Source organism: Paralichthys olivaceus, chromosome 4 (genome assembly GCF_024713975.1).
Source record: "Paralichthys olivaceus isolate ysfri-2021 chromosome 4, ASM2471397v2, whole genome shotgun sequence".
Classification (NCBI taxonomy): Eukaryota; Metazoa; Chordata; class Actinopteri; order Pleuronectiformes; family Paralichthyidae; genus Paralichthys; species Paralichthys olivaceus.
In genome coordinates, this window is record NC_091096.1 from 13,035,648 (window position 1) to 13,054,517 (window position 18,870).

The window sequence follows — 18,870 nt, forward strand, 5'->3', positions numbered from 1 at the left end:
TTTTCCCTCCTCATAGCACCACCATATAAGAGAGCAGTGATTTCACACAGTGAAACCTCTGTCTTTCTTGCACCCCATGATTAACATAGCTGACCTCTAACAATGAATGCATATGTGCACATCATTGAAAAAGATTGTAAAAAATAGGAGAGATGTTTTTGCATCCGCCTGCAGCCCCCTGCAGCACAAATGATCTAAACAAACACATAAAAATCCATTTGCCTTCGTCAAGCATCTGCCTGTGAGTTTCAGGACTCTGTTGTTTGGCTGTTGTCCCATCCTGTCAGCCTGATTCAGCATGAGTAATACCACCGCAGCACACTGGCGATTTCGAGAGTGGCCCTCTTAAGTTGGAGTCCGACGCTGAGTCACCATGTAGAGGGGGGTAATTGTAGGTGACAGTGCTCCAGGCGACAGCACAGACAGCAAGCAAACCATGAATTGATGCCGCTGAAATATGCAGAGTCATCTCCTTGGTGTCAGCACAACATCCCTTAAGGACAGCCAGGAGTTAAGCTTGTAACTGATGAACTGAGTCGCTTATTCAGAGCTGAGGGTATGAGTCATCTCTCAGGTGAGACAAACCCACAACACCCTCTCATTCACATCTAATCTTTTAGTTAGACGTTCTGAAACACAGCAGCCAGGTGGATGAGAGACTCTAAACTCCCTGTGCACTACCTGTCTGTGCATATGTGCACTAAGCTTGCATGTGTCTATTTGTGTTCATGGCCTTTAAAGATCCATGTAATTCAGTTGCTCTTAGCCATTGATTCAATAGCTGTGACTGTCGGGGACAATAAAATTGATTGAAGAGCACAGTTTACACTCAGAGAGATTTGCGGTTAAACAGAATGGATGATCACCCAGATCTGATGCTGGAAATCCTGCATGCACAGCAGCTGAACATCTGGAAGTGGGTTTGAGAGGGGTGAAGCATAAAGGGAAGTCAGGATTAAAATCAGAATGCAAGGGCGGTGGGAAAAAATCCCTCACAGTGTAAATCAAAATGCTGTTATGGACACAGTGAGCGGCTTAACCATAACCTTATCCTTAACCATCCCTAATTCATTCTCTATAACCTTAACCTGCTACTATTCACATCTCACTACTAACCTAACTGAAACTGAGGTTAGTGCCTGGTCCTGATTAGGACCAGGCATTGGTCACCATGGGTTCTATACTGGAAAAGGTCCCATCAAGTGATCACAAAAACAAGTATACACACACACACACACACACACACACACACACACACACACACACACACACACACACACACACACACACACACACACACACACACACACAGCAAAAATGTGCTATGCTATGATTGACAATCAGGGTTGGGGGGTTTTAGTGTGTAAAATCCCTCAGAAATACACGTATAAAACTATAACAACACAAATACACAAAGTCTCTGCATGGCTATTTTGTACTTGGTTGGTTGAGTCTATACTTTGTCATGTATTGGTATAGCAGGGTGCTTCATTAGAAGTTCTGCAGGCTGACAGCATGTATTTGCTTCATACAATTTCTCACACAGGGCCCAGTCTGAACTAACCCTGTGGGAACTGCTAAAATTATTGATATTACTGTAATTGCTTTTACAGTTTGTTTGTGCCACCTCTTTCCACTGTGTAATCAGTAACACCACTGCAGTGACAATAGAACCATTTCATGTTGGTTCAACTTTCCATTTCAAATCAATAGCATCTACATATACCGCGTGATTCACGGTTTAAAGGGATATAAGCCCACACTGCGTGTCAGCGAACAGCACAGGTGAATGTCTGACTCTGCATCTGATCCTGTCTGATTTCCTCACAGGGAAAACAAAGTGTCCGCAGGGAGCGCGTCATCGTGCCAAACCTCTCCAGAGAGCAGCGGAGCGCACAGCGGAGTGCGGCGGACACTGTCTGAGCTGCTGTGTCTCTTTAAGTACAGCAGGCAGTGCTGTTGGTCCGCGTGTGTGTGTGTGTGTGTGTGTGTGTGTGTGTGTGTGAGCGCTTGCAGCGCGCATGGTGCGGCGCTGCCTCTCCGCAGCGTCACCCAGGCTCTCCTTAACATCGGACGGGCGAACAGACAGGTCGACCCCGCTCGCACACACACTCACCGCCTGCAGCAGAGCCACGAACGGACCCGAGCAGATGAGTGGAGCGAAGCAAAGAAGCGGAAGAGGAGAGAGGACTGTCTGCTGTGAACTGGAGAACACACCGGGCCGATAAGAGCCCTCCTCCTCCTTCATGTGCGCTGCAGCAGCCACGGTGTTATTGAACGCTTGGTGGGATTGATGAACTAGCGCCGGTTGGATGAGAGCGCAGTAAAAACGTCTCTGCTGCTGCTGCTTTCTCATGTTTGTGTGGATGGTGGTGGAGAATGAACATCACGTCTGAGCCCGACGGACACACAGGGAACCATCCCGAGCCGAGTTACGTCCTGGGAACATCCCACCGTCTGCTGGAAGCCTCACGTTCGAGGTAAGACGAAGACTTCCCACTTGTGACTTGTTTGAAGAAAACCTGTGCTCACTGCAGCAGCTCAGGCTCAGTGTTGTGACATGTGTACAGATGTTGCTTATATAGCCTATGTATGTGTATGAGGTTTGAGGGGAGAGCTGCACTGACATGAACACTGATGCAAACCCAGTTTCCCAGATTCAGTTGTATTTATTTAGCTAATATTTGAAATGATAGTTAAAGACTTGATGAGTGCGCTGTAGCTGCTGTATGCTGTTTAACGGCCATATGTTTGATTAGACTGAGTCTCAGGTGATTATATACCTGAGTAAAGGTATCAGCCAGCCTCTTTCTATTTTATCATTCTGGGCAATAAAACAATAATAATTATCTCAATATAATTTCCATTAATAGCAAAAGTCCAATATATTTTGATATAATGCTTATGCAGTGAAAAGGTATAAGACATAATTTATTTATAAAGAAATAATGTGACATTTATTGTGATACATCGATATCGACTGATAAGAACATTTTAACTGACATTCATTTTAACTGACATTTATCTCCCAGCCCTACTCTAACTATTAACTGAGAGGTCGCCCTGAGTCTCCTTCTGACCTGTGATGTTTGTATGATGTTGTGTGACGGATGTTCAGGTGTCTCTCATGCTCACTACACTCTGTCATGCTCAGTGGGCAGTGAAGATGCATTAGTCTGGAAGTGCATGGTTGGTGTCCCACAGTCCGAGCACTGCCACCATTTTCCCCCAAAGTGTGAAGTCTCTGGACTTTCATTAGAGCCCTCCTGCTTATTTTTCACCAGAGCTGCATGTAAATCAGACACAAGCAACAGGCACAGCCCGACATGCGTTTCCGTCCCTCGGTTATTTCTATTATGCTTTTCTGTGTCTATCTGTTGCTGTAGTACGGACAGAACCTCTGGGTCTAAATTGTCGCCTGTGCACATTTGTTTTTGTCTTCTTTGGCAGCGTGTTTGCCCCTGATACCACCAAGTCTGTGACATCTGAAGATGCCACATTGGTGTTTGAGAAAGATAAAGATCATGGTGCATTATTTTGTTGACATTTTATAAAAGAGCCATTAATCAGGAACATACAGTATAGTGGACAGATTAATCAATAATTGGAATAATCTTAATTTGCAGCTCTACAAGTGTGTTATTTACAACATAACGTCTAATGATTTCAATGAGATTATGTCAATTCAGCAGCCTCCACTCGCCCTCATTGTTTCTGATGACCTCTGCGTACTGGAGATCACTGTATTGAACTGTTCAGTGTGAAGTGTTGAAGTAGAAGAAGAACATAATGGTCGTTAATATTGATCAGCTGCTAATATCAATTGATGAACGGCAGTCATTACTCATGCTGCTGCTTTTTCAGCACTTGGAATGAGAGTAAATGAAAAGGCACATACAGATGATGGACCTCTTGTCATGGTGACGGGAACACGGCACTTAGTTCACAGCCACTGAATGTAGACCTAGCTGAATTGATCAATACCATTAATGTGAGTGTAGGATAAAAACTAAAACCCAATTCTTTATCAGACCTCTGGCGATATGAGTTTCCGTGATGCTGTTTCTGCTGTGCAGGGCAGGAATCTGTGGACAGGATATATTCACTATATTTTATTTGTTTTCTTTTGCATTTGTTCGTTAGTGAGCCGAATTTCAAGATCAAGAAATCTGTTTTCCTTTTCTTTCATATTGCTTGATTTGATTTAATTTTTTTACGTTTTCATTGAAAGAGAATTTATGGATCATTTTTAGAGGACTGATATTTATGAGCGTGTGTAATTGGGTTCAGAGCCAATCTGCATAATATAGATTTTATTCTTACACAACCACTGTTTCAGTGGCTGTGCCGTCCCATGAACCAAGCCCTGCCTGAGGCAGAAGTGACCAGACGTCAGAGAGAGAGGCTAACAACTGAAATGCATAACTGTGCACTGGAGAATGAGATGACGCTGTTCTCTCTGCTGCTGTTGATTTATTGAAGAACTGTATAAACTCGCAGTGTTTTGCATGAGCTGGAACTCCTCTGGTGATCAAGTGGAGCATCAGCCTCAGTGGCCATTCAATCCTGAAATAAAACGAAAATACATTTGTGAGGAAGATGAGCCGTGGCCGCAGAGGCGAACTTGAAAGTGTCTCAGATATGAAGCACTTTGTGTAATGACGAGGTGGACGGCAGAGGAGTGAGAAGGCTTTGAATTCCTCTAGAGCTTATCTCTTCATCCTCTTGGCGACCTCTCAGGGACGCGCTGCAGATCATATCCAATGGCCGCGGGCTTTGAAGATGTCCAGAGGAACTGACATGAATTACCGTTTGCATGCATGTGCTAGCCTTTGCAGTGAGATAACAGTGGTGCAGTGCAAGCTCTGTGGAGGTTGGATGGCGCTTGCTCTTGATATATCACCACTAATAAAGGTCGTCGAGATCCTCGTTAGAGCTCTCACAAAAATAGCTTGGCATGAAATGCTCCGATGTAAGACGTGCAGAGAGTTTCAGACTGTTTATAGTGTCTGACGTGGAAAAGCAGAGCAGTAGTTTCACAACCAGTGGCATGAATTTCTGTTTTAAAAAAACAACAATGCTGTACCTTAATTTATTATACTTCGCAATTACTTATTTTCCTTTTCCTCAAAAGAAAAGATCATTTCAGAAAGAGGATCATCTTTAAGACTATGTTACGGTTACACAGATCTAAGGAGTGGGTCAGCCTTTCTGCATGCACATCTCAGCCAGATTTGCAGCTTATACAGGAGGATTATTCTCAACTCTGGACGTCTTCTGTAAGACGCATCCAGATAATCACTGCCTAGACAGGTGGTAAGATAATACAGGGAGGCAGACATCAGATGAAGATGGGAAAACACTCAATCTAAACTTAAAAACAAGTCTTGCATTGAAACATCTATCCATGCTTTAATTTTAATTGCATTACATGACTCAGACTCAGTTTAGAGTTGACACAACAAAGCCAACAAAATATATTGTGTAACTTTGCAACTAATGATTATACAACTGTAGTTTTGTGAATGCTGCAGCAGAGACTGAGGAACGATTAATGGGCCAATCCGATTTTTTAACTCAGACATGTTGTTTATACTTTTCTCTCAGACAGAGACAGATGCTCTGCTGAGGACATGGATGTTGTTCAGTCCAACTAAGCCTAATGTGAGGTGTGTGTCAGTGTGTGTGTCAGCATGTTGTCCTACAGTTGTTTTGGCCAATTTACTTTCGAAACCATTTTTGTTAGAACATTTGGAAGTGAGGCTTTTGGTTGTAATAGTTAAGGTTAAGGTAAGCAGCTAGAAGAATGCTTTAAGTCAACTAGACAGGCTAGTAGAGCGCACACCTTCAAGGCCCAACAGTTCCCATATGGAACCACATTTGATGTTTTTTCATTTTAGTCCATGAATTGTTCTCTGAGAAATCAACGAAAATATTAAAAAACAAGGTTAAAGAAAGTGGAAAAAAGAAATCCCAGATTTGTCCCCTAATCTGGATCTACAACAAAATTTGATAGGTTCCTTTTTCACCCAAACACATCTTTCTGCCAAGTTTCACTGTGATCCGTCACAATGAGGAATCCTGCTAACTCACAGACAAACCAACCAACAACAAACACAGACGAAAACATAACCTTCTTGGCGGAGCTATTGAGTGTAGACAAGGACAAGCGTGTGTGTGTGTGTGTGTGTGTGTGTTTGCATCCGAGCCTGAGAGAAAGGTTGCGTGACTGCATCTTGTCTATCTCTTTGTAAAGCTATCTCAAGTGTATTTTCTAACCTTTTATTACCACAGAGTCATTAGATGAGTTTATTATTGCGTCATTATTATATCTTCTTTAAGTGCATTAATATAATTATGATGGTACAAGAAAATATTTCTCATCTTACTCTGAAACTGAATTTAAAAATTCACACTCCCCCATGTTAACTGAAACAAATAAACAAAAGACATAACAACCAGCCAGGTGGAATTTTATTGCAATAACAGTAACATCTACAAAATTAACCAAAAGACGTTATTAAACCCAAAAATGGAACTTAAATGTTGAGTTTTCATACAAAGACACAGAATGACACTGAAACTAACCCTGAGAGCTCCGTCTCATTAATCAAACTGCAATGGGTGTATTTTTGAAATATGTATAATTTAGGGTTTAGTTGTCGAAAAACATCTCTCGCCTTTTCAGACTTTGTCCCCGAGCACGTATTATCACAACATTCACTATTCAGCCTGGATCCCAGTTGTGGCATCAACTCTGGCTCCCCTCAGTCTGACCCAAACTCCTCCGTCCTGTCAGACGGACTCACAGCTGTGTGTGTGCCCAACACTGTCTGCTCAGGGGAGTCGCAAGGCTTGACTGCAAATGTGTGTGTGTGTGTGTGTGTGTGTGTGTGTGTGTGTGTGTGTGTGTGTGTGTGTGTGTGAGAGAGAGAGAAAATGAAGATAGTGGAAAATAGGGTGTGAAAGTGATTGAGAAAACAGATAAGGAGAAAACCCTGAATAAAAAAAGCCACAGTCTATCGTGATGCAAGGCTCCATGTCCGACCTTGAGACGGTGCCAGTCACCAAGATTAACACATCCCCACTGTAATTGCTCACCTCGAGTCGCAAACCTCCTTCACCTTTCCTCAGCTCGGTTGCTGCCTCACAAAAAGGCCTTTGTCGGTGTTAAACTGCTGAACTCTGTTTTCTGTTGGTGCAGCACCAACAGACCCCAACCTGGCAACAGCCCCACCGTCAAATAGAGAAAGAAAGTTTACAAACTCCACTTTGAGGAAATCAGAGGAAAGACGTAGCCTCAGTGCTGCCTGTGTCCCCGTCCTTACACTATAACATCAATATTTTAAATAAAACTGAATAATGTTGGAACAAAGATCATTTCTTTCCACAGATTTTAAGGATGTTGGCTGGGAAGCATTATGTGATGAAAACAAACTTAAAAAGCTGTACTGGGACTATAAATTAGTTATTGTAACCATATTAGCGAGCAGACCTGTGGTGTGATGAATGTCAGTGTCAGTCAATCTGTGAAAACACATCCAGACTGCATTGAGGAGAAGAAATCAGGCAAGTAGATTTTGATAAACCCTGTTCTATACCTACATTCTGTGAGGAGCAGCAGTAGCAGCATCGGTGAGAGTGGAGCCCCCTCTGGGTGTTTTAGTCTGTGCAGTCAAAACCAGCCGCGGCCTCAGAACTCTGGGCTGCGTGCTATAGGCCCTAATTGGGGTGTCACACTTAGAAGAGAAATTCATCAGGTTTTTGTGAGATGAACCAAATCAAGATGTGCAGGTCCTCCCCAATCCATCCATCTAGGTTTATCTTCAAAGTTTAAAACGGGTAAATTACTTTACTTATTGCATATGTCATTGAAGGATGATAATGGAAAATGATCATGATAGTGATAGTGAAGCCAGACTCAACAACTTTCATGCCGTTTGTATTTGTCAGAGAGATGTTTAGATATCGCACCCCTGTCATTGTCCACAGTACCTCCGTGCTGACAACAAACAGGGAAGGCAATAAAAGGCATTACTTACAGCACATCTGGTTAGCCAACTCTGTTTCTGATAACGGGAGAGCGGGAGAAGCCCTGAGTGCAAGCAGCAGAATCTGTAAAACGGATTTGTCACAGTTCCACCTGAAGTCGGTCAGCTCATAGTGGACAGACCTGAGATGGTGTCGAGGGTTGACCAATCACATTAGATAAAAAAACATAAATCAATACAAATTCTCTGTAAATAAAAGTGGGAGTGTCCGGGGCACACAGAGCTGCGTCCTGTGTGGAGAATCTGCAACAACCAATTAAAGAACAGCCTCAGGTCCCATGGCTGTCAAAAGTTGAGGGACTTTCATTCACTCCTATTTGGCCGGCGCCCCACAGCAGGAAGTATATGTATTTAGGCAAATACGATTTGATAACTATTTCTATTGAATGCTCACAGGCACTTACGGTCAATCAGGTGCATTGTACGAGTAAACTTTTATTATCTTATTAAATTATGTTTAACTGTTTAAATAGGCTTTTTTTCCTCAGGATGTTGGAAGGGGCAGCATTTTAAGAAGCCGCCACTAGTTAGTCATTTGTTTCTGAAACTTGTTTTATCCTTTATAAAATAAAGAAAAAAGCTTTAAAGAGTCTGTGGCCCTCGCTGAACTGTAATCACACAACCAATCATTCTATAATTTCATTTGGACTAAATTAAATCATTGGTTGACGTACCTGTCTGTCACCAACTGACCTGCCTGCTTCCGCACTGACCGAGGTCTTCAGCCGGACAGACAACAGACAGAAGTTAGCAAGTGGGGAACAGAGAAGTCGACTACTAGCAGTTGTCAGTGCACGTCCATGTGTTGTGGGGCCGTAGATTTTGACACTAGGGCCGATGGGAGGTGACAGGAAGCATCGGTTGCAGTTTTTCAAAGTGTAGCCTGCTCTTGCTGTAGCAATTCCAGGATTACTTACCCTAGCTTTAAATTAAGGTCTTATTATTCTACATTTGCAGCAGGAAACAGAAGAAGTTTATCCCCTCATCATGTACTTCTCTGAATCTGGCTATTAGCGGAACCCAGACCTGAGCTCCTCCAGCAGAGCTAATTTTCTCCATATGTCATTAAAGCCGTGCAGGTTGGCCGCGCTGTAAGGAGCCATTACACTGATTAAACAGAGCACACCTGCACAACCACGAACCCTCCGCCACGCCGCTGTCAGCCCTCATCACCACCTCGGCTGTCTCTCTGCGACCGGGCAGATGTCTCTCCCAGGTTGCTTAGGGACAAGATGACTCAGCACGAGCCCCCACTCAGCGCTTCACCGACTCCCACTTCAACCCTCTCCTCAGTCAACCGCAGCAACTTAAACACGGTCTGGCTGCACAGTTTGAGATTGAGGCCAAAATGCAGGACGCATTATTTCCAGCGTAGTGGTTCTCCAACTTTAGTTTTTGTTTGTTTTACCACTGCAGCTCTTTCAGACACCCCTTCGTTGTTAAGTCAATGGCCTCATGCAGAGATTCAATAATGTTTCACCACAAAGAAAACACAAGGGAGCTGTTGTCGATCTGCAAATCTGTACAAGACATCACAGTATTGTTAATATGTGTCAAGTTAACATTGGCCTCATCACATTTTAACCATTTATCCATCACTTTTAGCTTTAGTTTGACTTTAGCTAACTAGTTTAACACTCTCACACTGTATTTTACAAATTAAAGTGTTTCAATACTGACTAGAAATATGATATCCTTTCTCTATTCCATATGTTATATCTATTTACATATTTTATAGTTTCATATGTTTGTTTATTCAAACAAACTTTCCACTTTTTCTGATTTTGGACATCACTGTTCTTATGATCTATTAGAATGTCTGCGTACTAAGAGGCTCTGTTTCTTTCTCTGAGAGCATTCTGGGTTAAGTATGTTTTCCACTCAATATTGCTGCTGTCTATTCATGCAGATATTTTCAGTTTTGTGTGCTGATGGTTTTTAGATGTCTCCCTCTGAGATTTCTACCTCCTCTGCAATACAACTATGCACTGTATGGATTTTGTTTGCGGTTTGGTGCTCACAGCGATGAAAAATTCAGCAGTTACACTTTTCCATAAACAATGTCCCAGTTACTCAGGAAAAGAGACTTCACTCACAGCTTATCTTCCACCAAAAGACTTCTTTCAGGTTTTTAGCAGAAACTCAAAACTCGAGCACATAGTATCAAAAGTGCCTGCATGGAAAGATGTCATGCAGAGAGGGAAATGAGAAAATAAGGCTTGGAGAATCGGGTGTACTGCAAAAGCAACCACGTCCACCGGAGCGAGGTGCATTCCATAAGAAAATAATTGAGCATGTCATGTTGCTCTGTTTTGTCAGAGGAGGCATAAACACATACACACATACTCTCTTCTGTCTTGCTTTGCTTCAGAGATGTTGTTCTATGTTGCATCAGAACAACAGTGAAACACCACTGTATGGGCTGTTCATATTTTATTCATCTGAGGAGAGGCTCGCTGCTTCATGTGAGCCCAGAGCAGGCAGTTGTCAGACGTCCCCAGATACTTTGCCTATTTTTACTTCTACACACACACACACACAATCACACATCACACTCACACACACATGCACACACAGACATGTAGGAAAATTGCTTTGCTCCCATGTGGACACATGTATGTGTAATATTTGCACCATTGCAGAAATGACCCTTTCTTAATATAGTTGAGATGATGACAACAGCTTTGACACTGTATGTTCATGTTCTCTAAAATAATTCTATTAGAGTGAAAGAAAAAAAGTTGTTTGAGCAAACAGCTTAAGTCTTCAACAAACATTATGTTGTTCTTTGTTTAACTGCTCTGATATTATGAAAGAGATAAGTAAATGCAAGGTATTAAAACATCTATAATTGAGTCAAATGAGAATATAAAATGATTTGATTAAAAATTGCCTTTACATTCTATGAAAAACAACATACAAACATATGTATAACACATGTAAATATATTTAATATATACATACAGTACATCTACACTCACAAGTACAGTATAAACACAAATACGTTAGTAACTCATGCCCAAAAGAAAAAATGTTGTAGTATGTTTACTCTTACTACTTCAAGATTTGGCTTAAACATACATTTAAATATACATCTAGAAGGATGCTCTGGGAGATACACATACCTCCACCATGTCTAATACCATGTCAAAGCAATGTTTTCACATCAATTATCTAGACTGTGAAGGCTGACCATTGTCTAATTTGCAGTTGTGCACATCCCAGCAAATGGACTGTGATGCAGTTCTCTGTCTCACACAAGAAAAAGAAAAATATTGTTTCAATTCAAATATTTCTATTTTCTAATGGATTATGAAAAAAACTGAACCTAACTAACAAATATCACAGGTCAGTAAGAAGAAATGCTAAGTTATTAAGTAGAGTTGTACAGATTTAAACGTTAATTTATCGTTCGTCCGTCATTTCATGTAGAGCTGATGCTAATCAACAACAACAACAATATTTGAGTAAAAAAAGGACGTCGGTCTGTAACGATGTTCACTTTTAATTGGAGAGGATATGTTGACAGCAGGCCTCTGGTGCTGCTCGACCTTTTACAGGCAGATTTGTGTGATGCTGATGTGGCCCATGGTTCACTACACATGCTCACAGAGCAGCCAGCTACATACTCACTTCATGTTCCTCAAATGAATTCATCCAGACCAGTGCACCCGGCTCGCTGGCCTGCGTGACTGTGCACATTGAACAGCTCATCAAACACCTAAATAGCTTGTGCACAACAACACTGTGACAAACTAAGCCGATTGTTCTCACACGACCCTCAGCAGAGTCAGGACGTCTGTGATGTTCTTCACTGCAGTCTTTTGTGATGAAGTTCTCTCTGTTACACCTGTTGTTTTCCTTCACTTCAGTTACTGTTGATTTCCCAGAGAGACTTTAACAACTCCACAAGCATGGGAACCAAAGGCTTAAATTCAGCCGGGGTTGTTTGTGTGGGTGGTGACAGCGATATACAGTAGACTGCTACTAACAGCAAGAGAGCATTTTTACTGTGGATAAACATAAGGTTTGTGTCGTGACTCACAACACGAGTGCACAATGTTGGAATATTGAGGCAGCTCCTGCTGCTTTTAATGTTCTCATTTTATATTTGCATTTATCAAAAGAATCCGAAGGTGAATTGGTCTGCATTCAAATCAGCATTTAATCCAATATTAGCAATATACTTTATATTTACATTCACTTTAATGCTCTGCTTAAAGGTCCAGTGTGTAAGATTTAGGTGAAAGGGATCTATTGGCAGACATTTTATGTAGAATAATCCTTGTGATGTTTTCACTAGTTCGTTTCATCTAAATTGTATGAATTGTAGTTTTCTTTACCCCAGAAAAGACCCTTTATATTTATATACTTTATATTTACATCGAGGGGGTCCTCTCTACAGAGGCCGCCATGTTTTTTACATTAGTCCAGACTGAACAAACTAAACACCTTTTGAGTTTTTATGAAAACTGAAGCTACCACAGGTTCTTTTTCATGTTTGGAAGGAGAGGGTGAGATGAAGGGTGTTCAGCTGCAACATGCAATTTTGACACTACATATCACAAAATTCTACACACTGTACCTTTAAGTACACTTGATATTATCCTTTACATTACCATTCAGATCTACTCATAACTATCAATATTGAGATTACTTAATTTGTGACTGTTGATAAACACAATGATACATTAATACACAATTTAATGTATAAATGCAATAATGTGATAGCGATGCTAAAATAACAGTAGGTATTATTTACGCTTTACCAATGATATTTAAGGAAGTAAGTACTTCTGCACTTCCTGCCTGGATTCAAAAGCTGCAGTTATTATGGGCAGCATCTTGAACAACCAACAAGTGGTGTTATTTTTAAACAGAAATCACATGCAGCAATATTATCAATCTGATAACCTTTATGTTTTTTCCAGAATATACAAAAGACTTGACTGTTTTACTAAATACCTTGTGTTTAACGGCCTCATGCTGGGACAGCAGCTTGCAGTCTCAGGATCTTGTGTTTGTCTGAAGTGATCCCAGCATGTGGTGCTGTGAGCCGGATCCCCCCGCTCCTTCAAACAACATCTTTAGTAGCCTCTCTAATCTAATCCTCTCTTTTCCCAGCTTTGTCGCACACATACTGAGCTCTCAAGCATTTGCATTGGTCAAAACCTTAAATGTTGAATTAGTTGGCAGTAAACTGAAAACCACAATAAATTAGCATGGCAAAGAGGGGGTGATTTTTCAATCTGAAAATGACTTCTGTGGCCAAGCAGTGGTCTACGAGGTGAAAAAGAGAAGGACTTTATAGCGAGAGGAGCAGATATTTTATCAATGCTGATCACTTCAAGCACAACCATGTCTTCACATTTAAAAAATTGCCTGCTTCTTCTGGCAAAGTATTTCCACACTGACCCACAATTCATTAAACAGTTTTGAAATAAATACAAAATGCTCTTGTCTTCCTCTCCCACTGATGAAGGTCATAGAGAAGGTCAGCTGCAGGAAAATGTTGCTGGAGGATTCAGCTACTTGCTGGAGGACACTTGAGCTGAGTGGGTGCTCGCAGACACAGGAGCTCACATGCACATCCTACAGTAGTGGATCTATCTCCCCTCACTCTCGAATGTATTTTGGTTCTGCATTTCAGACCAGAGGAAGTTGTATGAAACTAGGAGACAGCTGTGTTTGCATCCTATCTATGAATTAGTTCCTCCAACAACAACGCTGATTCTAGATGATTATGAAACTACACAACTATTAAATGTAAAATAAAGATACAGGTTTTCAGCAATTACTCCTAATGGTTTGGTCCATATTAGTGGTCTGAATTTTTGGCAGCACAAAAAGCTGTAAACAAAGTTATTCACATATTATCACCTTATAAACACCCTTTGTTTTGGTGAACATACAGAATTAGCAGAAGATAACAGATTTACACATTTCTGAACACTTGACGCATATAAGAGCAATATTTCTTTTTGTTCTGTCTTTGTAGCCACCACTTCTTTTATTGTCAAAACAATGAGCTGTAGGACACACTCTGTGGGGCTGACAGGACCTTCCCTGTGTGAGTCGTCGCTGCAGGTTTGTCCATCAACATTGCACATTGTCTTTTATTCCACTCTTAATAGAAAAACACTGATCGGAGAGAGATTGGTAGAATCGGAGTGCGATTAAACAGGCACTGAGACTTTATGTCACAGTGAGGCTGTCTGGGTTGTTTTAACCAAAAAGTGTGCTAACTGACCGTGTCTGTCAATCTGCTCCATAGCATGAGACTAGAGATGTATTTAGAAACAGGAAATAGCACCCAACCACAATCTGTTGTGTCGATGAGTAAATGTGACAGTACATGATAAAGTACAAGCTTGAGAGGCTTTGCCAAAAAAGCTTGAGCTATTTCTTGATTTGGAAAATGTAGAAAGTCACTGTTGAAATGTACAATATCACATTTTCAGATTCACAGGCTCATACGTATCATCCTCAAATTTACTAATCAACTCTCAAAGTTATATCACAGGATAAAAATAACCTTTTTAGCCTATTGCTTTATATAACAGTGGTGAACTAGTAGTAAATACTGAGTCACGTTAATGTCAGATATAATATAAGCAGTTCTAAATGTAAGTGAGTCATGCCCCCACTCTTTGCTGTTATAGTGACTTGATGCAAAAGAAAATGCAGGTTGTGTCATTGTCCAAAATGGAAAAAGAAAGTGCCTTGTTCTCAGTTAATGAATAACTGTATTTGGTAGCTGCCTCTTGTTAAGATGTGTCCGCCCATGTTGTGCGGTCTAACTTATCTATGTGCTGCTGAAAATTGCCTCAAGTTCCATACTGAGGCATTTCCTATTTCACCCCCCTCCTCCATTCTTCCTCTTCTTCCACATCTAAACATTCACCAAGACCCTTCGCAATCCCCTCTTAAGTCTATTCAAGCAGAGAGGACAGAGATTCAAAGCAGAATTTGCTTTTAATTAAAACGGAGAGGTTGTTTAGCCCAGTGAAGGTGGGAGAGGAAAAGGAGAAAAACCTAATTTTCTTCTTTGAGAAAAAAACCCTGAGCAGCAGATATTCTGTGACGCCCTGAATGAGGAGCTTTGTTAAAGTTGGATGGTGGAAGACATCATTTGATCTCCCATTGACAGCACCACCCCGCTGCAGAATAATTGCCTCTTTTATGAAGCCGTTAGAGCGGACCGATTCAAGTGATTGTTTTTCAAATGTCAATATGTGGCCAAGTGGGATACGGCATCAGCAGCTATTGAGGGTCGGCCTGAAACGTACACAGCAGGAATCTGGGAAATTTCTGTCTCTTTGGAGCTTAGTGGTGCATCATTAGTGTCTGACTGTTTAAAGATTTTTCATCATTTTTCATCACCAAATGGTCTAACGCCTATTTTTTCTAATTCATTCTCTACACCCAATCCTTCAGCTTTACAAAGAAACTCAATATTGTCATTTGCAGCGAGTAGAACTGGTGCTGATTCAGATTATGTGCAAATGATTTGTCTGGTCTTTGTCTCTTTGCTCATGCCTAATTGAACTCTCCTGCTTTGTTTCCACAATCTCAATGGCGGTATTATTCCTTCACTCCCATTTCCTTTTTGACTGTGTCACTTGCTTATCGTGTGTTCCCGGTGGAAACGTCCATGTCCGTCAGTCACTCCATTACATCGCTGCAGCTTAACACTACTGTGCACCAGTAAAAGAAGAGGATTACATTATTTTTAGACCCTTTAATTTACCTCTTCTCTTACAGAGTAAAAAGGTCACCATTGAGCTTAATGGACTATGGAGTATTATCAGGATTACAATGAGCTTTTCCCTGCCATCCTGGGCTTATTTTTAATAGCTTCATAGGTTGTGTTTAAAACTCTTGCTGTGATTGGTCTGGTCAGTCTCTCCAATGCCAAATGGGTCGCTGGCTGTAATTACCATCAGGCTTTGAGAGGGTGTAACCGACACGGCCAACACTGCAATCACTTAATCACCCAACTCTGACTCCTAGAAATGATGCGTCTGTACAACTTAATAGCAAGTACATCCTCTATCCCTAAATTTATTTAAGAGTTGAACCTGTCATGGTTCATAATGTGGACCAAAAACTGACATGACAGTTCCCCAAAAGTGAAGCCAAAGTGTCCTGATTGTCCCCTGGTGGCTGGCTGCAGTATAGGTCATAAATCCTGCCTCCTCCATATGAGTGGATGGGATAAAAGGTATGCAGCAGATAAATGAATGTATGGTCAAGTTTTTAATTAGTTATTTGCAAATGGGCTGAAATGTCTGACTCATGATTGGTTGAGCATCATTTATAACTTGGCAGTGTCTGTACTACAGTTTTTTCAGGACTTATACATTGACACTGGTACATAAATGATCAACCAATAATATAAGATCCAGCCCATGAGAGAACCTGGGGAGTGAATGTGAAGAGCTGACATATCCTGACTTGACTGTCTGTGAGGTTCTGTAGTGAACGTGGTAAATGATTGGTGACCTTTTCTAATATATATATATATATATATATATATATATATATATATATATAAGAAGAAAAGATTTTGAAAAACAGCCTTGGTGCCTCCTATACATACAAAAATAGATGAATGCAGATGTGTGGGATTCCTGCATGTGTGTAATTTAAGTTGTTTATCCATTCTCAGTTCCGTCCTGTCCTAAAGTAATGTATGACTCCTCAGCAGCTGAAAGAATTTAAATTATGTAACACCAACAGTGTTTTGACTGTGTAGGGGTGCTGTGCTGAAAGCCTTCAATGGAGTGGGGGTTTAAAACCCCATATTTTACAATTCACACAAAAACTTGAGACCATTTGGTGGGGGGAAAGATATGTCTGTGTGCTTTGTTTTACAGCTGACAGTTTATTGGACTGTTTTACCCCATTTTTAGCTTTAGACAGTCAAAATAGACACAGAGCTATATGTCGACCTCTATGGAAATATAAGAAAACTGTGTTTGCAAATGTGCATACAAGCTACTGTTTAGTTAAGATGAACAAAGATTGGTTTAACCGTTTGGAGATTAGGCTTGAGAGGTTAGGGAAACCACAAAATAACTTAAATCCAAAATTAATCTTATCATTAACCCTTTCAGCAGCTCATCAATGAGAGGTTAATGAGAGGAGAATTGTGGCGATGGAGATCTTATTATTCACCACACTGCAGCATACATTTGACTATCTACAGACAGTAGAGATAACCTACAGATAGATAACAAACTGCAAACGACAACGCCTGTAATGGAAATCTGTTTTTAGAAACTTAATCTCAGGGCTCTGTTAAGTGGCACTTTTAGATGTCAACACTGAGACAGTGACAGTGCATAGATGGTTCATAATCACAGGAGCGAGTATAATGAAGAACAATATTCTGCTTTTCAGGAGTTTTAAAACTGCTTTCCCAGCTTCGTAAAATCTGTGACTGTTCAGAGACTATGAAACATCTTTGTTGTTCAGCTTCCTTCTCAGTGTCCATTGGTAATTAAGTCTACAGGGCAATAAGCCAATCAATGACATGGGCAGGCGAAGCCAGAGCTGTGGTGTGTACCGTGGTAACTTTTGCCAAACGTTAAGCGAAGAAATCTGCTTTGGCAGTTTGATAGTGTTGTTACTGGAGGCTGTCATGTTCATACTCGCTAGTTTGCAGAGGTCACATCCTCCTAAGAGTTGGCGTCTGCACTGCGAGAGCCAGTTGAACCTGCTCTGCAGAGCAGCAGAAGTTTGGCATCTAACAAGTTTATTGAGATTCCCTTTTTCTACACTGCAGATGTCTTCAAAAACATTTTCTTACTGTTTCACAGTGTCTCAAAACATCTTATTGAGGCATGTTTACATATTTATTACATTTTATATATTCAGTCTTTATTCAGAGAAGCTCTCAGCACCCTGCCTGCCTTCTGGTGGTTGTGTCTCCTCCTCTGGACCTGTAATGAGGCATTGGACAACTTCACAAGTAGGATGGCACGTACCAGTCTGGGTAAACTTGAACGCAAGCATGATCAGAGTTATTACCGGGGGAGGAATGTGATCTTTAGTTTGATTTGATTTGACAAACATGGCTAATGTGCACAGGCAGGCCGAACACACCAGGAGAGCGGAAAGACAGGCCCCAGGGTGGAGGAGGGTCAGGGCTGCTGCGGCTGATGCTGTTAACCCCTCTGCTGCTGAACTGCCGAGCACATCCTACATGTTACAGAACAGTAAAGTACTTTTACAGGATGGGATTGAAAACTGACAGATGATTTCCTTTCTCACAAAAGGCACTGGTGCACCAGATAACCTCTTCTTCCTGCCACTGCTACCCACTGTTTCTGTGACAGTAATTTGTGTTTCTTCCATCTAGGAGCCCACTGTTAATGACTATCAGTGTGGCTTTTACCATAGAGTAAACATAACCTCACTGACTTTTCACTGTGCTGTTACTTTCCTGTACTATTCTATCATTTATCACTGTGAAAACACAGCAGCCAAAACAAATTGTGGGAGATTTGCTCTGGAGATTCAGAGGTCTAGCAGCTAAAATACCTCACTAGTGAAGAAAAATCCTTTCTGGCAACAGAAAGATGGGGGAAAGGAAGTTGATCACATCTGCAGGACCAAGTAATAAAAGTGAATATTTTAACTGCTTCTTTAAAATATCCACCGCCTAAATATCAGGCCTCTAGACTCCAAATCCTGTTGACATTTTTAGGAGATAAAACTTAATACCAGAAACATTTATCATAGTTTTTTTCCATCTTGCATACAGTTCCCTTTTTTTATATCACATTATCTGTTCTCTCAACTGTTTAATTCA

The 18,870-nt window shown here is 41.1% G+C and overlaps 1 protein-coding gene across 1 annotated transcript in view; it reads left to right on the forward strand.

Moving 5' to 3' along the window:
• The first annotated feature begins 1,900 nt into the window (after positions 1-1,900).
• wscd2 (WSC domain containing 2) overlaps positions 1,901-18,870 on the forward strand; it is a 35,336-nt gene continuing 18,366 nt past the window's right edge. Inside the window, exon 1 of the mRNA XM_020100819.2 lies at positions 1,901-2,480. The gene's annotated coding sequence lies outside the window, so the exon portion shown is untranslated. The remainder of the gene's footprint in view (positions 2,481-18,870) is intronic.